This window comes from Oryctolagus cuniculus, chromosome 5, assembly GCF_051225735.1.
Source record: "Oryctolagus cuniculus isolate XC-2025 breed Fujian yellow rabbit chromosome 5, ASM5122573v1, whole genome shotgun sequence".
NCBI classification, from domain to species: Eukaryota; Metazoa; Chordata; class Mammalia; order Lagomorpha; family Leporidae; genus Oryctolagus; species Oryctolagus cuniculus.
The window spans coordinates 59,565,735-59,593,730 of NC_142871.1; the positions used below are offsets into that span (position 1 = coordinate 59,565,735).

The window sequence follows — 27,996 nt, forward strand, 5'->3', positions numbered from 1 at the left end:
AAGCCAGGAGCTTCTTCTGGGTTTCCCACGCAGGTACAGGGGCCCAAGGACTTGGGCCATCTTTTGTACTGCTTTCCCAGGCTATAGCAGAGAACTAGATTGGAAGTGGAACAGCTGGGTCTCAAACTGGCACCCGTATGGGATGGCTGCGCTTCAGCCAGGGCGTTAATCCACTGTGCCACAGCGCTGGCCCCAAAGCGACATCTTTTTTTTTTTTTTTTTACAGGCTGAGTTAGGCAGTGAGAAAGAGACAGAGAGAAAGGTCTTCCTTCCATTGGTTCACCCCCCAAATGGCTGCCACGGCCGGCACGCAGCACCAATCCAAAGCCAGGAGCCAGGTGCTTCCTCCTGGTCTCCCATGTGGGTGCAGAGGCCCAAGCACTTGGGCCATCCTCCACTGCCTTTCCAGGCCACAGCAGAGAGGTGGACTGGAAGAGGAGCAACTGGGACAGAACCGGCGCCCCAACCAGGACTAGAACCCAGAGTGCCGGTGCCGCAGGCAAAGGATTAGCCCAGTGAGCCACGGCGCCAGCCAGTGACATCTTTTATGTGTAGTTGAGTTGTACCTACACATTTCAGACCTGCTGCACTGTATTTGGGAAATATATACAGATGTATCTGTATGTATGTGTGTGTGTGTGTGTATATATATATATATATATAATTTTCATTTTATTTGAAAGGCAGAGAGACAGAGACAGAGAGATCTTCCATCTACTGCTTTACTTCTCAAATGCCCGCAACAGCCAGGTACAGGCTGGGTGTCCCTCGTGTGTGGCAAGGAACTCAAAAACTTGAACTGCTTTCTGCTGCCTCCCTGCATACACAGTGGCAGTAAGTTAGATTGGAAACCCGGCAGTGGGACTCAAACCCAGAGGCTCAAATATGGAGATGTAGGCATCCCCAGTGGCCACTTAACCTCTAGGCCAAGCACCTGCCCCTGGGCTGTATTCTTATTTGGGGGAAGGGGAAGCACTTGCTTATATTCTTATAGCATACTATCTTTTCCTTTGAGTGAATCATGGCTTAATATGGCTGTATTAGGTTCATTTTTAGTGAAGAAGTAGGAAGTTCTCTCTTCTCAAGGCCAGTGTTGGCCACCTGATGTTTATGAGTGTACTGGGGTGATCTTCTTGTTTAGTTGCAGCTCAAGTGCCCTGGGAGGAGGGACCCCAGTGGCCCTGGGGCATCGGGCCAGTGGGAAGCATTCTCTGTGGTGATGCTGGACACCAGAGATGCATTTCTATTGCACATGATCCTTCAGTCACCTATTTTAAAGGTAACAGGGTGAGTACTAGAGATTGTGTCCCTAAACATGAGGGGAGACACTCTTCCTTTCAGTTCAGTCCTCGTGTACTAAATAAAGCCTCAGTTTATGAAAGGACTCATTTCCAAGTATAATTGCTAAGCAGTTACAGAACACTCAGCTGACAGAGGGGGGGCCTTTTATCTGCATTTCATCTGTCTTTAACTCCCTTAGGAGGGTGTTGCTACATCTAAGAGGATGGAGAAACCTGTCTTTTGAAATCCCTAGTAACAGTGGAAGGGAGAGCTCTTGGTCTGCTCTAGAAGTGTGCCTTGGCTGTGGTGTGTGGTAGGGTGAGGTCAGGGAGTTGCCGATCGGGGTACTGCAAATGTATTTTCCTTCCAGATTACTGTGATACTCTGAGCGAATCTAATCAAAAGTGCATCTTATATCACTTCTTGTCCTTTTGGCTAAGATCAAGTGTAAAAGTGTATCTTATATTTGCTCTTGTCTGTCAGTGGAAACCAAGAGAGAGATGGGGGACCATGTAGTTTAAATGGAAAGGAATTACTATATAAAATTACAGAATTTTAAAAAATATTGATATATTAACGGGCAGATTTTAAAATATTCTAGACCGATGAAGCAGCTCCCTTTAAAATCTTTTCACAAATTAATTGTCTAAAACTTAAAAGTATTCATTTAACTAGATATAAAAAATATCTTTATTGGTTTAAGTGAGTATTAATAAGCGCATAAGACTGATTTTTGGTATATATTACTCATTTTAAGTTTTTTATTCATGTCTCATACTCGTGACATTGACTTTTTTTAAAGATTTATCTGTTTATTTGAAAATCAGAGTTACACAGAGAGAGAAGGAGAGGCAGAGAGAGAAATCGGTCTTCCATCTGCTGGTTCACTCCCCAGTTGGCCACAACGACCAGAGCTGCACTGATCCAAAGCCAGGAGTCAGGAGCTTCCTCCAGGTCTCCCATGTGGGTGCAGGGGCCCAAGGACTTGGGCCATCTTGTACTGTTTTCCCAGGCCATAGCAGAGAACTGGATTGAAAGTGGAGCATCTGGGTCCCGAACCGGCGCCATATGGGATGCTAGCACTGCAGGGGGTGGCTTTACCCACTATGCCACAGCGCCTGCCTCAACGCTGATAAAGAATAAATTGTTTTTAGTTTTCTCTAAAGGCATCTGCAATCCCTTCAAATTTTTATTTGTAGATGGGTATTTGCATGCATATGCACAAGATTTCTAACTTAGGAATAGCTCTTTCTACAGGTAGGAAGTCTTTGCTAAGCTCAGAACAAATTCTGCTGAATGGAGGCTCTTTGAGAATGCTTTCACATTGAAATGTGTAAATATTTATGCCCAAATACTTTCACAAGTCCTTTTCACTCATGCGGAATTCTTATCTTTGACAAACATTTTTACAAGACAAAACTTATGAAAGTATATTGCTCTTAGAGTCCTTTTGGGTGTCTTGTGGGCATGCAACATCATAGTCTGCTCACTCTGATGGAGAACATATATATATATATTGAACTAAACCTAGGTGCTCCACCAAAAAACTGCCACAAGTGAAGATGTTACAAAACTTCATAATGTAATTTCGGAATAACCCTGGATACTGTTCAGGTTTTTATCACTTAATGTGTCCAGTTCCTCCTTCACTGTTACTGTGCTAGATTTCAACATCTCTTGTTTATAAGCTTTATTTTCCATGACTGCCATTGGCTCAAGCTTTCAAAAGCCAAAGTATTTTGGTGTTTCACCCGCTGATTGGATTAAAGACTTCTAACTGGTTCAGAACAGAATGTACTCAAACTTCAGAGGCTTTGTGTAGCATAGAATTATAGCACACTCAAATTGACTTTGAGAGTCATTTCTTAAACATGTCTTAAACTAAGTTGGTGGATGATGACATGTGGCAAAATAGAAGGCATGCATTGTGTGTGTTTTGTATTCAATATTGACTTTGTCCCCAAACTCCAGTTAAATTTTTTGAATGGGTGTATATAAAACTATTTGTCAGTTTCTCTCTTTTTTTAAAAAAAATTATGTATTTGCTTTTATTTGAAAGAGAGAGAGACAGAGACAGATATCCCACCTGTAGTTCGTTCCCCAGATGCTCACAACAGCCAGGGCTGACCCAGGTTCAAGTCAAGAGCCTAGAACTCCATCCAGATCTCCCACCTGTGTGGCGAGGAGGACCCAAGTGCTTGAGTCATCACCTGTTGCCTTCCAGGGTGCATAGCAGCAAGCTGGAATCAGTGGAGAGCCAGAATGTGAGCTCCTGCAGGAGTCCCAAATAGTGTCTTTACACTGCACCGGACACCTGCCTCACTCTTTTTCCGTTTCTACATCTGCACTTTCTTTTGTACTTGTTAGAATATTGTCACTTGTGTTTGAATGCAGTTAAGAATGGTGCATGTACCGTTCCAAATTCTAAGTAACTCTCTACTCCATAGGTTTCTTGAGTTCATGAAAAGATTGTTTTTTTAACATCACAGAATTTGTATTTGTATCATCACTACAAAAATTCATCTCCTAATGAACTTGCTACTATTTATGGTGGCATTTCCCATAACTTGAGATGTTTTACCTCTACTGAGTGGACTTCCACAAGCTTTAGTTTGGTCCTATGAAATAGATGAAAAAGGAAATCAAACCATGATTTGAATTAATTGACTTTCTGTTTAAATACCTGATAATACTTACAGGAAACTGGAATCATTTAACTGTGGAGTTTTTTTCTGCTGCTGCTGAAACTGGTGTATGAAAGTGATCACTTCTCTTTTGCATATGCACAAAGAAACCTGGATTCAAAAATAAACAAAATCAGTTTACATCAGGGATGGGGATCATCTGAACTCCAGGCTGTGTAAGGCCTGTAAAATAATTTGGTCTGGCCCTACCAAGGCAGCAGCAGGGGAGACTCAAAATTCTAAGTTGATAATTTTGTATGGCCCATTAATGATCTTATAAATATCCAAATGGCCCTTGGCAGAAAAAAGTTTCCCCATCCCTATTTTTCTGTTTTTAAAATTTATTTATTTATTTGAAAGGCAGAGAGGGAGAGAGAGATCTTCTACCATTGGTTCACTCCTCAGATGCCTATAACAGTGGGAACTGGGTAAGGCTGAAGCCGAGAGCCAGGAATTGAGAACCCAATCCAGGTCTCCCATGTGGGTGGCAGGGAACCAACTACTTAAGGTATTACTACTGCCTCCCAGGGTACACACTGGCAGGAAGCAGGAAGTGGGAGTAGAGCCAAACCTCAAAGCCAGGCACTCTGATACAGGATGTGCACGTCCCAGGCCATGTTTTAACCATGACGGCAAACAGCCACTCCAGCAAAATCACTTTGGAACAACAGTCATTTGATTTAGAAGGAAAGTCGTGTTTACCAGAGTGCTTTTCGTGAACCCTCTGCAGCTGCGTCTGTTCAGTTGTCATCCTTAGCACAGTGTCACTGCAGCATCTGATAGCACTGGGAGCTGTTGCTGACACTGTTCTAGCAGGTGTGTGAGTTGTGCTCTGTGTAGTCAGGGATGTCACTGCTGCTCCCGTAGTGGAGGGTGACTATCAACTGTTTTGTCTGAGTTAACGTTCGTCATAAGCTTTCCTGAAAAGCAGAAATTCGGTACTAATTTTAGTTCATTGCTACTGAAAGGGAAATTGCATAATAAAATAAATAGTGTGTCTTTGAATAAATGACAAAACCATTGTAATGAGAATGTTCAGACAGTTCCTTAGAAGATCCATAGCAGATTTGTGTCCTGTTGTTTTATTTCCTGTAGACCGTAGCCTGTAACCGTCTGTTTCCCATTCACTCTTCTGACTGGTGTTCTGTGCATCTCAGGCTGCAGCATGGGTCAAGGCACCACTGCTCAGCCACCTGGTATATGGCGGGGGCTGCTATGGGGACTACTTTGCCCACTACCAGTCAGCACTGAGTGGAGTTAGCTGCCCATCACTGCTCATGCCCAAGTGCTCTTTGTTTTCTTGGTGAGCATTCCCCATGTAGTTCTTGAAAGGGAGGCTGTCCATATGTCAAGACTGGAAAAGGACAGGAAAGAGATGAATCGCCATAGGTCGTCTTGCAGATTGAATGTTAAGGTGAAAATTTCCTTCAGTGTACCGTCGACTCACACATTGATTGGTAGGCATGACTGTGATAGAAGCTGCAGGTACAAAGTGGAGGTTACAAAACCCAAATGTTGATTTGCACAATGAAACATCCTGGGCAAACTTAGTACGCTGACCAGTGGCAGGGCAACAGGAGTAAACCAGTGCTTTCGTGAGCAAGGGAAGGTGTTCCATCCGGCCGGTTAGGCGTTGCATTTCTCCTGCACTGTATTCTCCTCCATCCTTTGAACAGGTCAAAGCCCTTACTGCTCTGCCCATTTCTATTCTCAACCCTTTCAGTCCCACTTCCTGCAACCGTTGCAGGAGCTTTGAAAAATCTGGGATCCCCTGCATGCCTTCCGTACCACAGCCAAGGTGAAGGCCAACTCTTCGCCACGGCCCAGGGAGCCCTCCGTGCTCTTGCCTCCCGGTACCCTTTGGATTTTAGGCTTCCAGAGGGCACTTCTGGCTGTTTGGTTTTGTGGTGTTTGGTTTCTTTAGTCAGCATGGCACATGATTGATGGAATGAATGTGGTTTCCTTCGAGCTGATGAAAGGGAAAAAGAGGGAGTGTCTTGCGATTCCATGGCAACAGGGAAAGTCAAGTTCAAATCCCCGTGTCCCAGATACTATTTCTATGTCTTGTAACAAAGTTGGACAGCGGGATATCTTTGGGTGCGTACGACCGTTCTGATTCTGTAGCTTCCCAGTCCCTCCCCACACCGTGGAAGTGAGTGTGCATTATAGGGAGTCTTTTGTTCTCATCAACATCGGATCAGAGACTTTGTTTGAAGTACACTTGGCCTACAGGAGTTGGAAGGGTGTGCCTCAGGATGATCTGAGGGACCCTGACAGGCAGAAGCTCTCCAGGACCTGCAAAGTTGGTGGAGGAGGAATACTTTGAAATCGTGGTTTTGAGATCACGCGTCTTTACACAACTGCGTTCTGTTGCTTCTCTTTTGAAAACATGCTACTGTTCAGTTTTTTATCATGAATGCCTTTCCAAGGACAGTAAATGGTTTTACACACTATGACATCGTTTCCATGGCAACTAATGTATTTTAGCAAAGAGACTGTGCTAGAAGTAGGCTAAAAAGGACAAATACAGAAACGGCACAGTGTAAAAATGTGGGGCAGTGTGCGTTGTAGTAAAGATTTTCCTTTTTTTTTTTTCCTTGACTTCTTGTTTAGGAAAACCTGTATAACGAGATGTTGGCTTCTTAACTCACTAATAAAATTTTTATTGCACCCAACACTATTTAGTATTTTGCTGACACAGTTCCTTCAGTTGGTACTGGGGTTTTTGTCTGTTTTGTTTAAGATGATCAGCATTCTCATCAACATAGAAGCGTGTGATTTCACCATCTTAAAGACAGGCTTTCTTCATCGATCAGTCTCCTGGCTACCACCCTACTCCCCTATTGTCGGTTACACTACTTCTTCTCAGAGGGTGTTGTCTGCACTGCCTGTCTCTGCACAGCCTTTGTTAGAAATCAAAGACACTCCAATTAGGCTTTCATTCCACTGTTGATTCAGTATCACCAGTTGGCCACACCTTCATCCTTTAAGTATACTGCTATGTAGTTCTCTTGCTTTAGATGCTAACATTCTTAGGTATCTTTTTCCCATAAGTATACAACAAAGCAAGCTCCATTTGTGTCAACGCTGGTTTAGAAAAAAAAAAAATAAGGGAACATGTTACTCTGCTTTGTGTATTCAAATGTATTTGGATTATTTTATTACCTGATAATAAAAAAGACCCCTTCAGTGTTCTTAGATAAGCCCCCAGTGGAGAGCAGATACCGATCAATTCCTTGTTTAACAGAAAGAGAAACTAAAGCATAGACCCTCTGAGTTCTAAGAGTAGCAGGCCAGTCTGTAGGCTGAATTATACCCTCATGTATGTTTTCTTGGGCCTCATGGTACATTGTAAAAATGTTAACTTGAGCAATTTTATTATATATATATTTTTTTTTTATTTTATTTTTTTTACTTTAATTGACAGAGTTAGAGAGAGACAGAGAGAAAGGTCTTCCCTCCGCTGGTTCCCTCCCCAAATGGCTGCTATAGCTGGCGCTGCGCCAATCTGAAGCCAGGAGCCAGGTGCTTCTTCCTGGTCTCCCACACGGGTGCAGGGGCCTAAGCACTTGGGCCATCCTCCACTGCCCTCCCGGGCCACAGCAGAGAGCTGGACTGGAAGAGGAGCAACCGGGACTAGAACCTGGCACCCATATGGGATGCTGGCATCACAGGCAGAGGATTAACCAAGTGAGCCACAGAGCCAGCCCCTTATTTTATATTTTTAAGATTTATTTATTTTTGCAAAAGGCAGAATGATAGTGAGTGAGAGAAAGAGAGAGAGAGAGAGAGAGAGAGAAAATCTTTCATCTGCTGGTTCATTCCTAAAATGCCCACAACAGCTGGGGTTCGGCCAGGTTGAAGCAAGGAGCCAGAAACTTCATCTGGGGGCTGGCGCTGTGGCGCAGTGGGTTAATACCCTGGCCTGAAGCACCGGCATCCCATATGGGCACCGGTTTGAGACCCGGCTGTTCCACTTCCAATCCAGCTCTGTTATGGCCTGGGAGAGCAGTGGAAGATAGCTCAAGTCCTTGGGCCCCTGCACCTGCATGGGAAACCCGGAGGAAGCTCCTGGCTCCTGGCTTCGGATCAGCACAGTTCCGATTGTTGCAGCCAATTGGAGAGTGAACCATCGGATGGAAGACCTCTCTCTCCCTCTCTCCGCCTCTCCTCTCTCTGTGTAATTCTTTCAAATGAATAAATAAATCTTTAAAAAAAAAAAAGAAACTTATCTGGGTCTCCCACATATGGGTGGCAGGGACTCAAATTACTTAAGTCGTCATCTGCTGCCTCCCAGGCACATTAGCAGGAAGCTATATTGGAAGCTGAGGAGACGACTCAAATCAGACACACCAGTATGGATTGCAGGCATTCCAAGTGGATACCCACCATGAGCAGTTTTATTTAACAACTAGAACTTCTGTCTTCTCTTGAAAAAAAAAATGGGGGACCATTTGGCATAGCTGAGCATCTGTCTAATAACAGTAGTCAGCGTAAGCTGTATTGTGGCTGTTCTCTTGGGAGGAGACAGGGCTGTTCGATTCAGGCCAGCCTCATTTCACCTGCTTTGTTCATCTGTGTCACCTGCCTGGCCCCTTTGGGTTTTGTACTAAATGACCCTTGCTGCTCCCTCTCTCACACAATCACAAAGCAATCACCAGCCAAGCTAGGAGTGGAACGTGGTTTCCAAGCCACCCACTTCCTGCCTGACTGTGGCTCATGGCTCTCCATTTCCAAGAATAATTCACAGTGGTGAGGGGCATGATTAGGTGGCAGGGTCTACCGTAGGCAGCTTATTCACTGAAGTAGACCTCGCCGTTCCTGGTACTGGTGCAGTTCTTGCTGGGGCGTCTCCCTGCTTCGGCCACCTTTGTCAGAGCCACACGTGCCAGCTGTTGCGATGGACAACATAGAGCCGCAGGGGTAGAAGTTAGCATTTATACGTGCATGGGAAAATTGACCAAGAGGAAAAGCTCCAGTGTCATAAACAGGGGTTCCACATTTCCCAAATTCTCACTGAGTGTGTATTACCTTTTTAATGAGGCCAATACTAGCATAAGGTAAATACAACTGAGGTAGCATTGGCATTGGCTGTCCACCCTTCCCAGTGTGGGAGGCACAGGGCCAGGGCTGCCATTGCCATTCTCCACCATGCTCGGCTCTTTGTCCTTTTTGCCAAAGAACTGAGCATACCCCTGGGGTGTTGCCTCCCTGAGCCCCTCACCACCTGGAGTGTGCACTTCCCACTGTACCTTGACAAAGACAGGAGAAGTCTCACTTGCTGCTGTCTCCAGCCTTCTTGGAAGGTTTGTGTGTGCAGGAGGGCATGGGAGAATGAATAGCTGGAGGAAGATCCATTTTTCCTGGGGGCACAGGGCAAGAAGAAATACTCCACAACAAAGGACCTTGTCCAAGTTGGGGCCCGACTCAGCTGCTGGGCACCCAGGAGACTGCAGTGACCACGAGTGTGAACGTTCCCACACACTGCACGCCTGTCTGCAGCTGTGCAGGCCCTGGGGAGCCCACAGTGAGAGTGGGCCTGTTCCTGGGCTTCGGGCAGGGAGCCAGGGGCCGCCCCTTGGCCACAGAGCATTGAGGGGCTTCTGTGTGTGCTCTATGAGTGTCTTTGGAATCATAGCAGAGTCTGGCCCTGCCTGGTCTTTTTTGTGTCTTGGGTCCTAAGTTAAGAACAACCGAGGGAGTGCTTGTCCCTGTTGACTCACTCGCTGTGGAGGTTGCTGTCCAGTGGCCGTTTATCCGCTCTCGCTCTCGCAGCTGACATCACACCAGGCACAGTTCTGAGGTTCTCACTTTAGTTGCGATTGAATAGAGCTCTGCTCACAGAAGCAGAAGGAAGCCATTCAGATGTGAATGTGTGAAGATGCGCTCAGTAGTGTGCACTTGTTCTTTGGCAGGTCAATGAATATTTTAAGTCTTTTTGCAAGGAGTGAAAAGGGCCGAAGTTGGAATAAAGACGACAATGCTATGGCCAAAGTATACTTCATCTTTCCTCCCAGTCTAACGTTTTAAAAATAGTCAAACAAAAAATCCCAAGCCATGATTTAACTCTTGGGTCTATCACAGCTCTCATGTGTGAGAAGTGAGTATGACCCGCACACATATCGAATCTCAGTTTCTCATTCATGCTAGTTAAAATAAAAAGAACCACTGGGGCCAGCACCACGGCTCACTAGGCTAATCCTCCACCTGCGGCGCCGGCACACCAGGTTCTAATCCCGGTCGGGGCACCAGATTCTGTCCTGGTTGCCCCTCTTCCAGGCCAGCTCTCTGCTGTGGCCAGGGAGTGCAGTGGAGGATGGCCCAAGTCCTTGGGCCCTGCACCCACATGGGAGACCAGGAGAAGCACCTGGCTCCTGGCTTCGGACCAGCGCGGTGCACCAGCCACAGCAGCCATTGGAGGGTGAACCAATGGTAAAGGAAGACCTTTCTCTCTGTCTCTCTCTCTCTCTCTCTCACACTGTCCACTCTGCCTGTCAAAAAACAAAACAAAACAAAACAAAACAAAACTTGACAATATGAAGAGTAATAGCAGAGTCTCCAAGTTGGATCCCTGTCCTGTACTTAAAGCTAAAGCCCCAGGATGCACTATAATGAGGAAGGTCGTCTTGTGGCTAAGCACATGTGTGCAGGGATGCGCTTACGCTCTGGGCTTTAACAAGTGTACTTCCAAAAGTTTGTGGAAAAATGGAATGAAAAGAGAAGTTTACGTTGGTGCAAAAAAAAAATTGAAATCATTGGATAGTTTTTCATAATGCACATTTTCCGTGAGCATGAACCTATGTACGCTTCCTCTTCCACACCCCCAGCGTACATGCCCACACACCGCTTTGTGCTGCAGGTCCCAGAAGGGCTGGTAGTCTCGCAGGAGACCCTGAGCCCAGCCCCGCATAAAGGACTGTGGGAACACAGCGGAGGGGAACCTGGTCGTGCATAGAAGAGCTGGCAAAGGAAAGCAGGAGTAAAGAGTGATTCTGAGCTGGGCCCTGGAGGTCGAATGGGAGACACTGAAACTCCCTAGCAAGGTTGGTGGATTTGGAATGACTGCTTAGCCCGGTGCCTGGGATACACTGGAGGCCATTTCCTGCCCCTTCCTGGGATAGAGGCAAAATGGAAATCAGAGCCGCAGTGCGTGAGTGCTCTGTCTCTGGCTGACTTCTCACAGCCTGGCCTCAGCCTTGTTTTCCCGCCCTCCTCCCTGCATCCTCTTAGCCAGCCCTCAGAGCACCGCCAAGCCCGTTGTGTTCTTGGAACACGTGGCCTGTGCTCCTTTGCCTGTGTCCTGGTTACTCCTTCTGCTGCTCTGTCTGGTCCAAGATCAGTAGGAGATGTCTCGTGGACATTTGGAAGCAGGAGAGCAGTAGGGGCAGGAGGGATGGCTCTGTTGAGAGAGAGTTCAAAGCGGAGGACCTCTCAAGTTTTATTTTTAGAGTGTTTGTGTATTCTCCCACAGATGGGGAGGGTCAGTCCGATCTGCAGGGTTGGGAGTGGGTCTGGGTCTCGCCCTGGGGCTTCTGTTCCTGCAGTCAGCTGAATGTTGGCGACATTTACAGGGCAGCTTTTTCCACTGGGGTATTTGGGTCTCTTCAGTCATGGTTCCCAAACAGAACATCAATGCCCGTCAAAAGGAAGAAGAGGACCAGGAGTGCTGCGAGTCCCCAGGTCCACAGCTGGATGCATGGACAGCAATGTAAATGTCTATGGAGCTACGCATGCCAGTGTCTGTTCACATGTGTGTACACACACATGAACACACACACATACAGTGAGTGGGGCCTCCCTTGCCTTAAACCTTGGAAACCCAAAACTGGGATTTTCCAGAAGTCAGACTTAGAATAAAAGCAGGAGACTAATTGATCAATTTTAAGTGATCTTTTAAAAATATGAATCATTTAAATAAAGTCTCTATTTCATTTAAATATTTAATGGATAAAATGTTTGTTCCCAACTGTTTTCTCAGTTTTTCAAAAACATAGCTTTTGTTTAAGAAAGATGTAAGCAGATTTAAAGGCAAACATCATGTTTTCATTCTAGATGGGGTTGCCATGTAAATATTACTTTTAGGCAATTCTATTTCATCCATTCTTACCCTCTTTGAAACAATGGAGCTGGTGCCTAAAAATAACTCAAGCTGTCTTGCCAGGAGCCTTTGAAGTTAAAGCTCTGGCACCTTTTTGGTTTATGGCTCCAAAGTGAGATACACACACACACACACACACACACACACACTTTGGTAGTTAACTCCATCTGTTTAGTAAGCCTCAAAAAGAAACTGGATGGTGCTATGTCTATGTATGGGTGGATAAGACTTTTGGTACAGTGCTGAGCCAGTGGCTACAAGTGGCTTTTCACTTTTCTTCCTGTTGGTGCCGGGTACACAAGTACTGTGCAGTAGAGGCTTGTTATTTCAGCATCTGTGTAAATTGAGATCATTACAGTTGTGCAAGAGGCATGAACCAGGGATATGGAAAAGGATAATGATTCTTTTTTAAAAAAAGATTTATTTATTTATTTGAAAGGCAAAATTACAGAGAGGCAGAGGCAAAGAGAGTGAGGTCTTCCATCTGCTGGTTCACTCCCCAGATGGTCCCAATGGCTGGAACTGTGCTGATCCAAAGCCAGGAGCTTCCTCTGGATCTCCCATGAGGCTACAGGGGCCCAAGGATTTGGACCATCTTCTACTGCTTTCCCAGGCTATAGTGCAGCCAGGACTTGAACCAGTGCCCATGTGGGATGCCGACACTTCAGGCAGCAGCTTTACCCACCACATCACAGCACCGGCCCCAGGATAATGATTCTTCAGTATAGCTCTTTCTGTGGCCAGCAAAGGACTCTTTCACCTTACAAACAGCTCGTCATTCCCTCTTGTGGTCTGTAAATCAGAACAACCTTCCTAAACCTCCATGGAAGTGTTCCGGAACGGAAGTCAAGCTAACAGTGTAAACACGTCCCCTCTGGTACAGAGGTCTCCTAGTCCAGAACACAGGGGACAAGTGGGAGTTTCTGGACATAGAGGAGGCCTGTTCTGTCCAGTTCAACTGTCTTGGGAGCCCCTGTGTGTTAGCCAAAGAGAAAGTGTACATTGCCTGGTGGTGTCTCCTTCGTAGACAGAGGGCAGCATGTCTCCGAGGCCTAAGGGAGGCCAATACGGGTTCCCGAGGTGCGGGCCGTGGTGGCTCACTCACCAGCACGTTCTCCCCCTGCTCCCTCCATGGCGATCCTCTTGCCTGCAGTGAGTTCATGATCTGCATGCCCATCTGCAGAGAACAGTGTATGAGTTTCTAGTTTTCTTCCTTGTGGTCATTTTTTCTTTCCCTCATTCTAAGGCAGCTTTGATTAAACAAAACAAAGATTTTACTGTTAATTATGCATCTTTTCCAACAGTGCAAAAATTCACGTGTGTGTGTGTGTGTGTGTGTGTGTGCGCGCCAGAGGATGGTTTTGATAAGAAGAGTAATTTATAAAGGCCTGTGTTAAGCCATGTGCCAAGAAGAATCATATTGAAAAAGCTTAGGAGTCTCCACTCCAGAAAAAATGTTTCTGTCTTTTGTTTTCAGATCCCACAGAGCAACCTTCTCAGTTTCTGCCTAGTGTATTGTTGTCAACATAATTCTATTCAACACTTTTTATTCTCTTTAGACACCTTATTAAAACTGAAGCTTTATTCAAACAGCTAAAATTGCAAGGTGCCATGATATTGGCAGGTTGTAGAGGCAGAGTGTATGAGCAAACTGGAAGTCTGCCATCTCGCTCCTGGTGCCTGAAAGACTACTGTGAAGTGGGCATGGGTGCCGTCAGAACCAGCACTCAGCCTTGCCAGGGGCTTGGCACTGGGTGGTAGTCCCGGGGCTGGTGTAGGCTGGTGGATGGCAAACCCCTGCAGGGGACAGCTCCAGCTCGTGGGAAACAGGGGCCACACCCAAAAGGTTGGTTTGAGAGTGAGACCCACCTACAGATAGGAAGTAGGGCAGATATGGGCTGTTGGGGGCAGATTTCAGTGAGGAGGTGAGGTGAGACCTTGGAAAACTCATGTTTAATGTGTCCCAACCACAAAGACTTGTAGGGACTCTGAAGAAGGGAAGTGGGGTGTGTGTGTGTGTGTGTGTGTGTGTGTATGTGTGTATGTGTGGTATGTGTTGCCGGCTTTCTTTGGTGGTACAGAGCCAGGTCTTTGTAGTTTGAGGCAGGTGTTTGTGGCAACAGTGTGTTAGCATCAATTATGTGAATGTGGAAAAAAAAAGTATAAGCAAATTGATTGTCTGCAACAAATGGAAATTCCACGGTGGTGCTTTGTGGGTGGTTTATAGGCAGAGAGTGCTTGGGTTCTCTTTTGATGTTTCACTATTTTTTTTTTCTTCTTCTACAGTTTTTTGAAGAAGCAGGATGCTGATCTAGACGTGGAAAAAGTAAGTTGACATGCTTTGCTCTGAGATCTTGTGTGTTGTGAATTGAGAAGTGTTTTCCATTGGAATCCAAGATGAAGTCCACTTTCAATTTGGGATTGCAATTCTGATTCTGTAGGTTTCAAAGAGACACTCGAGTTGGAGATGGAACTGGAATATGAAATAGACCATCTTATCTTACTTAGGTGAACCTGCTATTTTCCCCCTTTCCATTCTAATTGTAACGATTTTGGCAATTATGGGCACATATGTTTTTGCTGTAAGTTCTATCTTGCCATGCCAGAAATAGAATGGAACAGCTGCACCAAAGCTGCTGTAGCCCCTTCAGAATGGTGAGGGAGGCGCAGCACTCGGTCGGCTCAGGGAGGTCCCCTCCAGTCCTTCCGTTCTTGACTTTTCTTCCACTCTCAGTTGGCTGCTGCTTACCTCTGCCCTCTTTGTGCCTTTGAGTTGTAACCACTGTGCACCAGGCAGGTCATTTTTGCATTCGCTTAGCCCACTAAGGTTTTAGACACCACGCTGGGATCTTGAGGCAAAAATGAATGTGACAGATGTGTACTCAGGTGGCTGTGACACAATCTGACTGAACTGTGCAGACCCAAGGGTGGGCTTTCCAGAAAGTTCCTTGACAGAGGGTATTTGTGAAGGAACTGTATGTTTGTCCTTTCTACAAACATTTGCCGAGTGTTCTCTACCTGTACTCTTCTCTCGTCTCCCAGGCACCATGGGTCTCCACCTGAAACAGTGGCATCTTTTGGGATCCTTTGGGATCCTTTTCTGCTCCACACAACTCTGCCCAGCCACATGCCCTTGCGAGTGATTTTTCAGCTGTTTTGAGTTACATTCCTCGATTCTTTGGCCACTTAGGGGCTGCTGCTGCTTCTTCATCAACCCCATCGTCGTCGTCATTGTCATCATTATTTCATTTTGAATTTAAGTCCCAGATGAAGTTCTGTGTTTTGACTTCAGTCTTCTCTCTGAATTGGAGCCTTTCTGAATGTATCTGTTTTAAGTGGAGGAAGTATACTCTCCGCAGCATCTTTCTAGAGCAATTATGAGCATGCCCTGGCCTTCTACCCTGCAGAGCGCCCCTGCTGCAGCACAGCCTCTGATCTACTTTCTCTAGTGGGCTTCTCAGCTCCTATGAAATCAGGTAGACTTGGAGAAATAGGAGGGCTCCAGAGGGGGCCATTTCCGAATCCCCGTGCACCTGGATTTGACCATGGAAGCCCAGGGTCGGCAAAGGCTCTTCCCCACAGGAGGGGAGGGCAAACAGACTGTAACCCTCTTGGGCCAGGTCAAGCCTACAGGCTGGGTGCACAGAGCCACCAGGCTGGTCTAGTGCAGAGCAGCTGGGAGGGGCTTGCAGTGGCAGTGCAGGAGGCACCCCTGGCTGCACAGTTTGCTTTGCCAAACTCAGAGTGAAGTCTTCCAACCACAAGAGGGGAAGGGCTGCTGATCGGGGTGCCCGGTTCCAGGCTGAAGCCAGGCAAACATCAGCGCACGCTGTGGGTGGCAGAGTTAAACTCTCACTTCAGTTCTGCTGGGAGCTTCTGTAAGACCTTAGACAAGTAATTTTTCCTCTCCAAGTCTCTGTTTTCTCATCTGTGAAGCAGTCCTTTCTCCAGAACCAAGTACAATTATTCTTTTTTTTTTTTTTTTTAATTTAAAAACACAAACCTCGTGTAGTGTTTTGTTGTTTGGCTTGGGTCTCGTACCCACATGGAAAAAGGACCATGGGCTACCAGTCTAAAGAACATTTGCTGAGGCCAGCCTGGGACCAGGAGCCCTCAAGGCAGAGGTATGTCTGTGGGGCCTGGAGGTCCAGCACTGGCAGCCAGGAGCATCTCACCCAGGAGAGAGCAAATGTGATGGGCGGGAGGGTGTGGGGGCTTGTGGGTACTAGGGCAGTCAGAGCCAGAGCAGCCTGGGAAGGGCTGGGGAAGCACCTCTGAGTGCCTTTAGGAGGTTCTGCCTGCAAGCACTCTGTCAAGTCGCTGATGGCCCGAAACACCCTGACTTGCCTTAGGGGAGTTCACTGCTTTAAAAGTTCTAATTCAGAAGCTGCAGTTCCAGAAGCACTCTCTATGCTGGGAGAAGGTGGCCAGGAGTGGATGCGTCCATGCTGTTTGTCCCTGGTTATGTATCTGCTGAGAAGAGTGTAGAGTAGGGGGTGCCTCCATCGTGTGAGTCAGTGATGTCTGCTGGCCAACCCAAGAAAAATGGCAGAAATCATAAGGTTTGTTTTTTTTTAATGGATTTGTAATTTCTTCTTCTTTTAAGTTGCATGTATTTATTTGAAAGAATTAGAAAGAGAGAGAGAGAGAGAGCGAGCACATGCAAGATTTTCCATCTGCTGGTTCACTCCCCAAATGGCTGCAATGGCTGGGGCTGGGCCAGGCTGAAGCCAGGAGCCAGGAGCTTCTTCCAGGTCTCCCACGCTGGTACAGAGGTCCATGCACTTGAGCCATCTTCCGCTACTTTCCCCTGTACGTTAGCAGGAAGCTGGATTGGAAGTGGAACAGCTGGAACTTGAACTGGTGCCCATATGGGATGCCAGTGCTATAGGCAGCAACTTAATTCACTATGTCACAGCTCCAGCCCTGTAGTTTCTTCTTTTACTTGGACATTTTTGTAAATACAGAACTCTGGGAAACTGGCTTTGTTTGGACTTGTCAATAAATGCGTCGGTATAAATTCTGTATCAGTTAAAGAATCTCCAGCACTTAACGGACCCCTGCACAGTGAGTGCTTTGTATCTGTTGCTCTTCAGCCTTACAGCAGTCTTTTGCAGGAACCATGTCCCTTACCCTGAGTGGCTCAGAACGCTTCAGTGATAGCAGGATTCTAATCAGATCTTCTGCATCCAGAGCCTTCTCATTCCCACCAGTAATGGGATATTCAAGATGCTATTTGTGCAACCTCTTTAAAAAAACTTTTATGAGTAAATAATAAGAAAGCAAGGCTACTTTCCAGGAATGTCTTCCTTGATGTTTCTCCATCCCGCCCCCTCCCAACCCCAAGTCTGTATGGGGTTGCCCTGTCACCATGCTACTCTCCAAAGCTGTTGTAGTTGTAGACTTGGTTGGGCCATAACTGTGTATGTAGTAGCTGTGTTCCTTGTTGAACTGTAAACTTTGTCAGGTCAGAAAATGTATCAGTGGGAAGCCTGGTGCTAGCTCCTAGGAGGCCCTCTAAGAATGTTGACTACAGGCATGAATGGATGCCACAGGACCAGACTGGAGTGCAGTCAGAGCCAATGAAAACTGCTTTGGCAAATGGCAAAGTGAAGGTAAAAGTGCACCCCAGAAGCCCTGGCTTCTCCCCTCCATCCCAGGGTTTTACCTGTAGAAAGCAGGCTTGTTAATTGTACTGTGTGGAGATAAGTCAATCATTCCTTGGCTTTTCTCTCCAAAATTAGAAAGTTCCAAGCAGACCAATGAACAGATAGTTCTTAAGATTGGAGTAATCTAGGCAAGCAGAGAGAGTCCAAAGAGAAAAGAGGGAGAAGCAGTAAGAACACAAAGGGAACGTTAAAACAAAAAAAATTTTTTGCAGAATTTTCTAGAATTCTTGATGGATTTAGTTCTGAGTATGGTTGCCAGAACACTGCTTTAAATGTATAATGTGGATGTTCTAAAAGTAAAACCCATCCTCATCTAAATTTTGAAGAATATGGAATCAGGTATATCAGAAGAACAAAAATGCTTTTTTTTTTTTATCAAAAGCTGATTAAATGGAGTCATCTTATTTAGTAATTTAAATCATGATCTACATGAATTTGATTAGAATAATGCCTCCTTTGGTCATGACTTCTCTCCAAGGGCTGAGCAGAGAGTTTGACTTCCTGCCTCCTGAAGGTCTTTGTCTTTTGTGATTCAGCTCATCATCTTGGAGCCTGCCTGCCCAGAGAGGCACTTGGGATTTCTGCCCTTTCACTGAGACCAAGAATTCCTGTCTTGCTATTCCAACTGTTTGCAAGGTTTAGACAGCTGCGTTCAGGCCACAAATACTACTGCCTATCTGATAGACACAGAAGCCTTCCCAAACAAAAATTGTCAATCAAAAAGAAAAGGAAACAGAAGCTTTACCTCCTAGAATAAAATTGTTTCCTTTTCCTCTGAATGAATGCCTTGAACTGTGTGAGTCTACAAGTGTAGAATGTAGATGGAAGATGCTCCATTTTTCAGTGTGTCTTTGGTTTTAGTAAATCCCAAGAGATGTGATAAAAATATCCGAGGTTTTTATTGTAGGGCTAATAGTCTTGTGGGGAAAAAGAAATCTAGTTCTAAACAGCTGAAGGTTCAAATCTAAGGCCGCATCTGGAATCAACTTTCAAGCCACGTGGATGGGATTGCTACATTGGCAACAAAGCAGAAAAATTAATTTGTGGAAGTTTTTTCTTTAAGGGGAGGATAAGAGTTCCAGGGTTCAGAAAGTCAGCAGCACTTACAGGGGCTGCCCAAGTTTTCAAAATGCTGGTTACTGGGATGGCCTAAGAATGTTCCCAATGTGAGTCAGGGGAGTGGGAACTGGTTTTAGGGTACACTGCCTCACTGTGTGTCCTGGTGGCTTTCCGGAAGGGCCAGAGAGAGTGAAGAGGGGGAAGGGAAGAATTGCATAAGCACAACTGCCTACCAGCTAAGGATGACAACAGATGCCTGTGTGCCTCTCAGGCCGCAGGAGCTGGAGAGGACAGCTCCCATGTGCAGATGGGAGTTGTCCCTTAGGTGCTTCCTGATATGTGTGCTTAGGACTGCCAGCCAGAGGGACCCTAGGAGGCCAAGGTAGCTTACGTCTCCATACCTCTGCCCTAGCTTCATCTACAAATGGATGCGTTCTGCAGGAGATCGGGCAGTGGAATGACCTGTCCTCATTGTAGCCCAGAGCCAAGGTCATGTTTCACATAGCCCACTCTCCTGATGTCTGGGGATCAGGAGAAAGAGAGTGAGAGCGAGAGAACAAGAGAGAGAGTTGGCCGGCGCCGCAGCTCACTAGGCTAATCCTCCGCCTAGCGGCGCCGGCACACCGGGTTCTAGTCCCAGTCAGGGCGCCAGATTCTGTCCCGGTTGCCCCTCTTCCAGGCCAGCTCTCTGCTGTGGCCAGGGAGTGCAGTGGAGGATGGCCCAGGTGCTTGGGCCCTGCACCCCATGGGAGACCAGGAAAAGCACCTGGCTCCTGGCTTCTGCCATCGGATCAGCGCGGTGCGCAGGCCGCAGCGCACCGGCCGCGGCGGCCATTAGAGAGTGAACCAACGGCAAAGGAAGACCTTTCTCTCTGTCTCTCTCTCTCTCACTGTCCACTCTGCCTGTCAAAAAAAAAAAAAGAGAGAGAGAGAGTTAGCTTAGGAAAATAGATCATGCTTAGAGCTCTGTTTTAGATCAAAAGGCAAATGTTTTTAGTACTGGACCAAAAATAGTTGCTATGCATGACCCATAAAAACTGACCAACTTTCTTCTACATAAACGTGTAGATTGTAAAACTAAGTGCTACTGTCTAAGAAGGAAACAATGTGCCCTCTGCCAGTTTGAATTTCCATGATCCTAGTTCCTCTTTCCAGACTTCCTCAAGCTAGGGCGAGCAGTGATGCTCATTAGAAGAACTACAGAAAACAATACTGTTTTTTAAAAATCATGATTCAAGGAAAGAATTGATAAACTTGAGGTGGGCACTTTATTCCTGGACGCAAAATGCTTCATTCATTCATTCCGCAAACACTAACAGACAGCTGTGGGCAACCAGTGTTGTTTTCCTCAGTTCCCCACATTGCATGTGAGGAAAATGAAGCTCAGTAGAAGTGGGATGCTTTTGGGAGACCCAGAAGAAGCTCCTGGCTCCTGGCTTCAAATCAGTGCAGCTCCGGCCATTGTGGCCAACTGGGGAGTGAATCAACAGATGGAAGACCTCTAGAGAGTGGTCTTATTTATTTTAAAGGCAGAGTTGCAGAGAGAGAGAGGTCAAAAGGTCTTCCATCTGCTGGTTCACTCCCCAAATGGCCTAACAGCCCTGGTTGGGGCATGCTGAAACCAGAAGCCTGGAACTGCATCTGGGTCTCCCACATGGATGGCAGGAGCCTAAGCACTTCTGCTGCTTTTCTAGGCAACGTAGGAGGGAGCTGGATTGGAAGTGAAGTAACTAGGACTTGAAATGGTGCTCATATGGAATGCCTGTGTCATAGGTGGTGGCTTAACCCTTTGGGCCACAATGCCGGCCCCTGTCCATTTGTTTTTGCACACAACTTTCTCCAATAGCTGGGAGATACGGCATAGCCTGTTTTGCTGCAGCCAGTCCTGCTGGGAAGAAGTTGGAATCATTTGATTATCTGCCCTGCATAGACTTACTGTCTGCCGCTGTCACGTGTGAGGAGAGATTATCAATGAAAACACCCATGAAGACTGGCTTAGAGGATGCTTTTGTCTCGGCCCCTAGACACTAAAGGGCAGAGCCGGGCTTGTTCCATGAATGCTACTGCATCGGCCATGAAGGTATATGAAAATGCAGCCTTTTCCCTTAAATAAGGTTATGGCTGCCTGCTTTTAGCCCACAACAAAATTTTATTTAAGCAGAAAACCTTTGTTAACCTGCTGTGGCTGTTATAACAAATTACCAACCAACTCAGTGACACACACAGTATTAGAGGTCAGAATGCCAATGCCAAGGTGTCAGCAGACCATACCACCTCCCAGGGCCCTGGGGAGAATCTGCTGCTCGCCTCCACCAGCTTCTGGCCACTGTAGGTGTTCCTTGACAAGTGGCCACATCGCTCCCATCACTGCGTCCTCTGTCTTCTCGGCCTTCTCCTCTGTCAGATCCCATTTGCATTTCCCATGTAAAGACACCCGTGATTCCCTTTAGAGCCTGCCAGATAATCCAGGATAAGCTCAAGATCCGTAGCTTTATCACACCTTTACCATGGAAGGCAATGCCACTGGGATACTGGAGGGATTAACAAGTGAGGATCTCCGTGGGAGGTGCATTTTTCTACCTTCCACTCCTGCTATTTGGGAATATCGGTATTTTTTCATTTATGAAGACATCGAGGTCGCAGCCACTTGTTTCGTTCATTACTTCAGTCAGTTGTGTTTTCCTGAGAAGGACCACTCGGGAGTTCTAAGGATGAGCTCTTCCTCCCACCCCGCCCCCGACCAGGCCTCAGAACAGGTGGGGGTCATGTCCGTCTTTTCTCAAACTGAGGTATGGGATGCTGGTGCTGTAGGTGGAGGCTTGACCTACTGTGCCACAGTGCTAGCCCCAAAACTCATCCTTTAATTCCATTCTTCACGTACTTTTTGAAGAGGGTATCTCTCATGTATTCATATGTTGTATAGGGAAAAAAGATGAAAATGCATTGTGTACTTATGAGGAAATTTGCAGGGTTTTAGAAAGAGACCCTTCACATGGGAAGAAGAGTTGATAGGGTGCTCGGTTAGTCACTGTTTTGAAGGCAAAGGTATCTAGATGTTCTCTCTGGTGTCAACAGTTTTAAATGCAAAGCCCCACTTCCTGTAACATACATGAGTATTAGCCCATGGGTGATTCTTGTAAGGAGGAACTAGAACTCTTTTTTTCCCATGTGGAGTATTAATCTTTGTTTTAAGGGTTCACCTGTACCAAAGACAGCGCCTCCTTTGCAGGTAATGTGTGGCCTGTGGGAGAACTGTTCCCCACAGTTGAGTGACCACAGCTGCTTTTCGGAAGATGTAGGGGTGCTCATTAAGTCACAAAATGTGCACTACTGAAAATAGTTGAAGTGAAAAGTGAAAGGCAAGGAAGCGAGATGCTGTGTGGACAGGGATCTGTCCATTTGCATAGTACGTCCAGCTGAGGCTGCCACGAGAGAGGGCGGTGGTTTTAGAGCGGAACCAGAGGCAGTGGTGTTGTGGGAAGAGTGTGTAGGCCCCAGGGGTGGAGTAGCTCCAGACTCTTCCACCAAAGGGCCGTGGGTGTTGGCCACGAGAGAAGCAGAGTCAGCAAGAATAAAACGAGCCCTGTGTGAGTGTCTGAGTGTGTCAGGGGCAGGGTCCAGGGTGCTGTGGGACAGTTACCATGCGTCTCAGACAGGAGAGAGGTGGAGATGACAGTGAGGGGAGGAACTGCAGTCACTTACCAACTTCTGTCATTGTCCCCCTCTCATTGGGCAGTACTGGCCGAGTTTCAGGGCAGCTTCCAGCTTTGATGCAGGGGACACTCACACACGGAGTGGAAGACGGGGCCACAGGGAGGTTCCTTTTTACATTATTTTTTTTTTCTATTGTTCTGTGTTGAGATTTAATGCTACTGGAGCTAGCTAGCTGTGTAGCACAATGGATTAAGCCAATGCATGTAATGCTGGCATTCCATGTGTGTGCCACTTTGAACCCTGGCTGCTCCATTCCCGGTCCAGCTCACTGCTAATCCTCCTGGGAAAACAGCAGAAGGTGGCCCAAGTGCCTGTGTCCCTGCCACCCATGTGGGGGACCCAGATGGAGTTTCTGGCTCCTGGCTTTGGCCTGGCCCTGGCCCAGCACCAGCTGTTGCAGCCATCTGGATAGTGAGCCAGCAGATGGATGATCTCTCTCTCTTTCTCTCTCTCTCTCTCTGTAACTCAAATAAATATACTTTTTTTTTTTTAATTTAATGCTAGGGTATTGTAAAGCAAAATCTTCATATGAGAAAGATTTCACTCATCTTCAGTAGAATGTTCTTAAACTACAAAGTAACTGCAACTTTGCCTGTTATGTTTATCAGATGAGGGGAAGTGTTTGTTTTCCTTCATGAGAGAGCTTGATATGCATTAAAATATTGCTTACTGCAGAAAAAACGGTGGGGGGGTGTGATACCGGGAAAAGTCTGAGCAGCGTAGCTTGAAGGTGAAGTAGCTTCACAACGCTGCCTGTGAAGTTTAGGAGTAGTTCTGGGGATCAGAGTGAGGTTTTAGGTGTGTGAGGGCCTCACAGGAACGGAGGAGCACTTTTTTCATGGACAGCCCATGTACTGGTACAACAACACTTGTGACAGTTACTGTCAAGCTTATGGTGTTTTCTCATACTTGGTATTCATCAGTTGTGGGTACCAGTCAATCAGATAACCTTTTCATGTATTTTACAGTGGCCAAGAGGAAAACATCATTGGGCTTCTTCTGTGTTTCCTAGGAAGAAAAATAAAAAAGCTTCAGAATGACTCATTTCTAAGCCCACAGGGCATAGTGTGTCAGCTCAGGGAAGGGCACTTGTTTTTGTTGGAAAATAGTTGCTCATTTATTTGCCTTTGGGAGATAAAGCTCAAATGGGTGAGTGTCTTAGGCCTGTTTGTAGGTGCATTTTAGGCCACCATCATTTCACCTGTTTCACCCGGGAATGTGCATCCCATATCTCAGCCCAAACTTGAGAGGGTAGGTGAGAGATTTCCATGTTTTCTCTCATGTCACGTTGTCCCCTGGTCCTGCAGCCATGGGAGCATTCTTCACCCAGCCTGGAGGGATCGGCCAACTCAGCTGGCTTTCTCCATAGCCTTCCTTTTTACTCTTTCCTCCTAACCAGGTCCCTGAGTCCAGCTCTTGTCCTCTCTCACTTGGGCTTGCCGAGCATTTCAGACTTGCCTTTCATTTTCTCTGCTTCCTGCTGAGCTGGGGATTCCCTGTTGGAGGCGCCCTCCCAGCCTGGCCTGGGACACTCCCCTGGGTCCTGCTCCCCCTGGGCTGAGTTCAGAGTTTGCATCCCTGCCTGGCATTGGTTCTTCAAGTCAGTATCTCTTCTGCATGCCAGTGAAAGTAGGCCCGCAAGAGGGAAAGTGGAGGTGTGCTGGTCTGTGCCCAGGCTGTGCTGCAGATGGTGTGAGACATTTGCAAAGAAAAACCAGAGCACCTGGACCTGGACCTCCAGGGCAGTGGTTATGGTTTACGTGTTCTTCACAAGTAGTCTACTACATAAGGGACAACAATTGAAGAAAAAACATGATTGACTGAGTTCATTTGCTTTTGAAATAATTTCTTTCTCAGTTGTATTTTTTAAAATTTTTTATTTTTTTTTAAAAGATTATTTGAAAGCAGATTGTCCATCTGCTAGTTTACCCATCCTCCCACCCCCCCGAACAATATGGCCACAACATCTAGGGATGGGCCAGGCCAAAACCAGGAGCCCAGAACTCTACCTGGGTTTCCTATTTGGGTGGCAGGGACCCAAGCACTTGGGCCATCTTCCACTGCTTTCCCAGGTGCATTAGTAAGGATCTGAATCAGAAGTGGAGCAGCCTAGACTCAAACCAGCACTCACATGGGATGCCAGTGTCATCAGTGGCAACATAACCCGCTGTGTCACAATGCCAGCCCTCAGTTTTAATTTTTGAGTAGGCAGTAGGAGACACTTGTAAACACTCCTGAAAAAGTAAATCTGCTAAGAACTCCCAGTTTATCTACTCCTAACTGGGGTAAGGGAGAAAAAATAAACTCAGCATTCACTGCTAAAAGGAGCTGGGGTGAGGTGCAGAGCTGTGTGGGTCTCAAATGGTTCTGTAAGGATGGAGGAGGCGCCTTGCGGTGCTGGCACATCGGGTTCTAGTCCCGGTCGGGGCACCGGATTCTGTCCCGGTTGCCCCTCTTCCAGGCCAGCTCTCTGCTGTGGCCAGGGAGGGCAGTGGAGGATGGCCAGGTGCTTGGGCCCTGCACCCCATGGGAGACCAGGATGAGCACCTGGCTCCTGCCTTCAGATCAGCGCGGTGCGCCAGCCGCAGCGCGCCGGCCGCGGCGGCCATTGGAGGGTGAACCAACAGCAAAGGAAGACCTTTCTCTCTGTCTGTCTCTCTCTCACTGTCCACTCTGCCTGTCAAAAAATAAATAAATAAATAAATAAAATAAAATGAGAAAAAAACATTAAAAAAAAAAAAGGATGGAGGAGGGTGGTTAGTGGAAGTCAGTAGTGAGGGGCCCTACTCAGTAGAGACTGGAGCAGCAGTACTGCAGTGGTAAACTTGACAGGCTTCTCGTGAGTGGCAGGTGGCCCTGGGGCTGAGTTGGCTGCAAGAGCTCTGGGCCAGTGCTGCTGCCTGCAGCTCTGTGGTACAGTTCAGCAAGAGGCAGCCACATTCTGGTGGTCAGATGCCCTTTCTCAAGGTGAGATTTCAGATCCCCTTGCAGCAAGGTTGACACCACCTGCCGAGCAAGGTGGCAGCCGAGTTGACCTTCCCAACAGTGGTGTCTTCGATAGACGCTCCCGGCAAAGCTTGGTAGACACCAGTACCTCGGTGATGTGTTCCATGGAAACACTAAACTGAAATAAGGGTCTGGATTCTGTGTTTGTTATTTTCTTGCTTTTTTGTGTTTGTTTCCCTAAATAATCTACTATTTTTATTTGCCTCAAGGCTATATGTAAATGATATTCTTGGACTGTTTACTTTTTTCAATCGACATTAAAAAAAATTGTCTTCCTATTGATTCATGAAGCACCCATGGTGCACAAGTTTGGTTTCCCATCACTGCTGCACCTTCTTCCATCGTGTGAGAGTATTCCACATGATCCCTTCCACTCAGTGGACATTTGGGCCATTTCTGGTTTTATTTTGTTTTGTTTTAACATAGTGCTGCTTATGAACATTCTTGAATGTGTATCCTGCAGTTTCTCTCAGGTAGCTGCCTCGGGGAGGGATTTCTACATCTTACAGTCAGTGCGTCTTCAACTTGACTGCATAGTACTGAATTGTTTTCCAAAGTGGTTGTACCGGTTGACACTCCCAGGAGGAAGGGGAGGTCTGACGGAAAGAGGAGGTGCAGGATTGGCTAAACATTCTCTCATTAGGTTCTGATGAAATACGGCTCCCCATCAAAGTGCAAGGTAGGGAGCTGGGAAAATGAAGAGAATTAAATAGCCATTGCCGAAAGGGTAACAGGTTATCTTGCATGGAGTGACGTATGTCAAGGGAGCAGAGTCCATCTTGGTAGGAATGGAAACGTCCAATTGTCTCCATGTCTGCTCGTTTCCCCTGGCCAGCCGTCATCTTCAGTGTGCTGTCTGGGGAGCAGATGCCACCAGGCGCTTCATTGTACTGTTTCCACATCACATCCGTGGCAGCATGGATGTTAGTAAAGCTTTCAAGACAGTCATAAAGAGGCACACAGATATTTTGGTGATTACTTTCTTCCAGAAGCGAGAGATCCTCTTGTGACAGCCATGCTTTGCATCTTACAAATTCAATGAACTCACACCCGGTTTGCCACTGCTGACTCTTACTTCCTAGGGCTACATAATGAGAACTCAGAGCTGCTCTGTGGTTGCTCATTCACTTGAACTGGGGAAAAAAATGGTTCTATGGCATTTTGAATCGCAAATTAACTGTGAAATATGACACAGTCCTTGGTGAGCATGTTGGCCTCGTTTCTAAGTTCTGACCCTTCTGATACATAAAGCTGTTGAGATTTGTATCCTGTTCAAAGAATTTCCATTTGTCCAAATGTAGATTTTAATAAGGATAAGTTCTTTTGCTGGCATTCCTATGAAACTGAAAATAGAGCATTAAACCATTGAAAGCACAGTGTCTGTGGAATCTCACAAGTGTAGCTTTTTTTAACTTGTTATTTTTGGGTCACCCTTCATTAAGAGCATTCATCAGATTTGTTTGATTCCAAGCCAGAGAGGTCAGTGATGGAGGACTTTCAAAATGCTATAATCACGGCTTTGTTTCGTGATCTCTTAACTGGTGTTGTCAATTTGAAAGTTTGGACAGTGAGAATATATATCTGAGAAGACCACAATGGTATAGTGCTGGAAATGACGTTAATGCTTTGCCCAAAATGTTGGATAGAGCCTTGGTGTCCCACAGTGGAGGTTTCACTATGTAAACTGTGGTACATCTGCTCAATAGAATATTATTATTATTATTTTTTTTTTTTTGACAGGCAGAGTGGACAGTGAGAGAGAGAGAGACAGAGAGAAAGGTCTTCCTTTGCCGTTGGTTCACCCTCCAATGGCCGCCGCGGCCGGCGCGCTGCGGCCGGCGCACCGCGCTGATCCGATGGCAGGAGCCAGGAGCCAGGTGCTTTTCCTGGTCTCCCATGGGGTGCAGGGCCCAAGCACCTGGGCCATCCTCCACTGCACTCCCTGGCCACAGCAGAGGGCTGGCCTGGAAGAGGGGCAACAGGGACAGAATCCGCTGCCCTGACCGGGACTAGAACCCGGTGTGCCGGCGCCGCTAGGCGGAGGATTAGCCTATTGAGCCGCGGCGCCGGCCAGAATATTATATATTAGGTAAAATGATGATCATCAACATTGCTAAGTACGTTGGGCAAATGTAAAAAAAAAAAAAAAACACACACACACACAACCCAGGGTACCAGATCATATGTTGAATGTGAGCTTAATTTTAAAGCACAATGCCAGTGTTCCAAAATTCTAAAAGTTGTATTGGGTTATGAGAATATGTGGATTTTCTTCTCTCTGTTTGTTAGTGTGGTTGTATTACTTTTATAGTAAAATTAATTAAAATAGTGGACTTAAGGGAGATCATTCTGGACTCAAACTGCTGGCCTACCACTAACCAGCCATCTAGCCTTGGGCAAGGTACTGAACTTCAGAGTTGGCTTCCTAGGGAGCCAAAGACATCGTATCATCCACCTGCCCACAGCTGTTGCAAGTCATCCAAGG

At 46.5% G+C, this 27,996-nt stretch overlaps 1 protein-coding gene across 4 annotated transcripts in view; it reads left to right on the forward strand.

Moving 5' to 3' along the window:
• The window catches only part of FYN (FYN proto-oncogene, Src family tyrosine kinase), a 229,125-nt gene that overhangs the window by 17,270 nt on the left and 183,859 nt on the right, over window positions 1-27,996 (forward strand). For all 4 annotated transcript variants that reach the window (XM_008263382.5, XM_002714927.6, XM_089333789.1 and 1 more), the window contains exon 2: window positions 14,350-14,389. The gene's annotated coding sequence lies outside the window, so the exon portion shown is untranslated. The remainder of the gene's footprint in view (window positions 1-14,349; window positions 14,390-27,996) is intronic.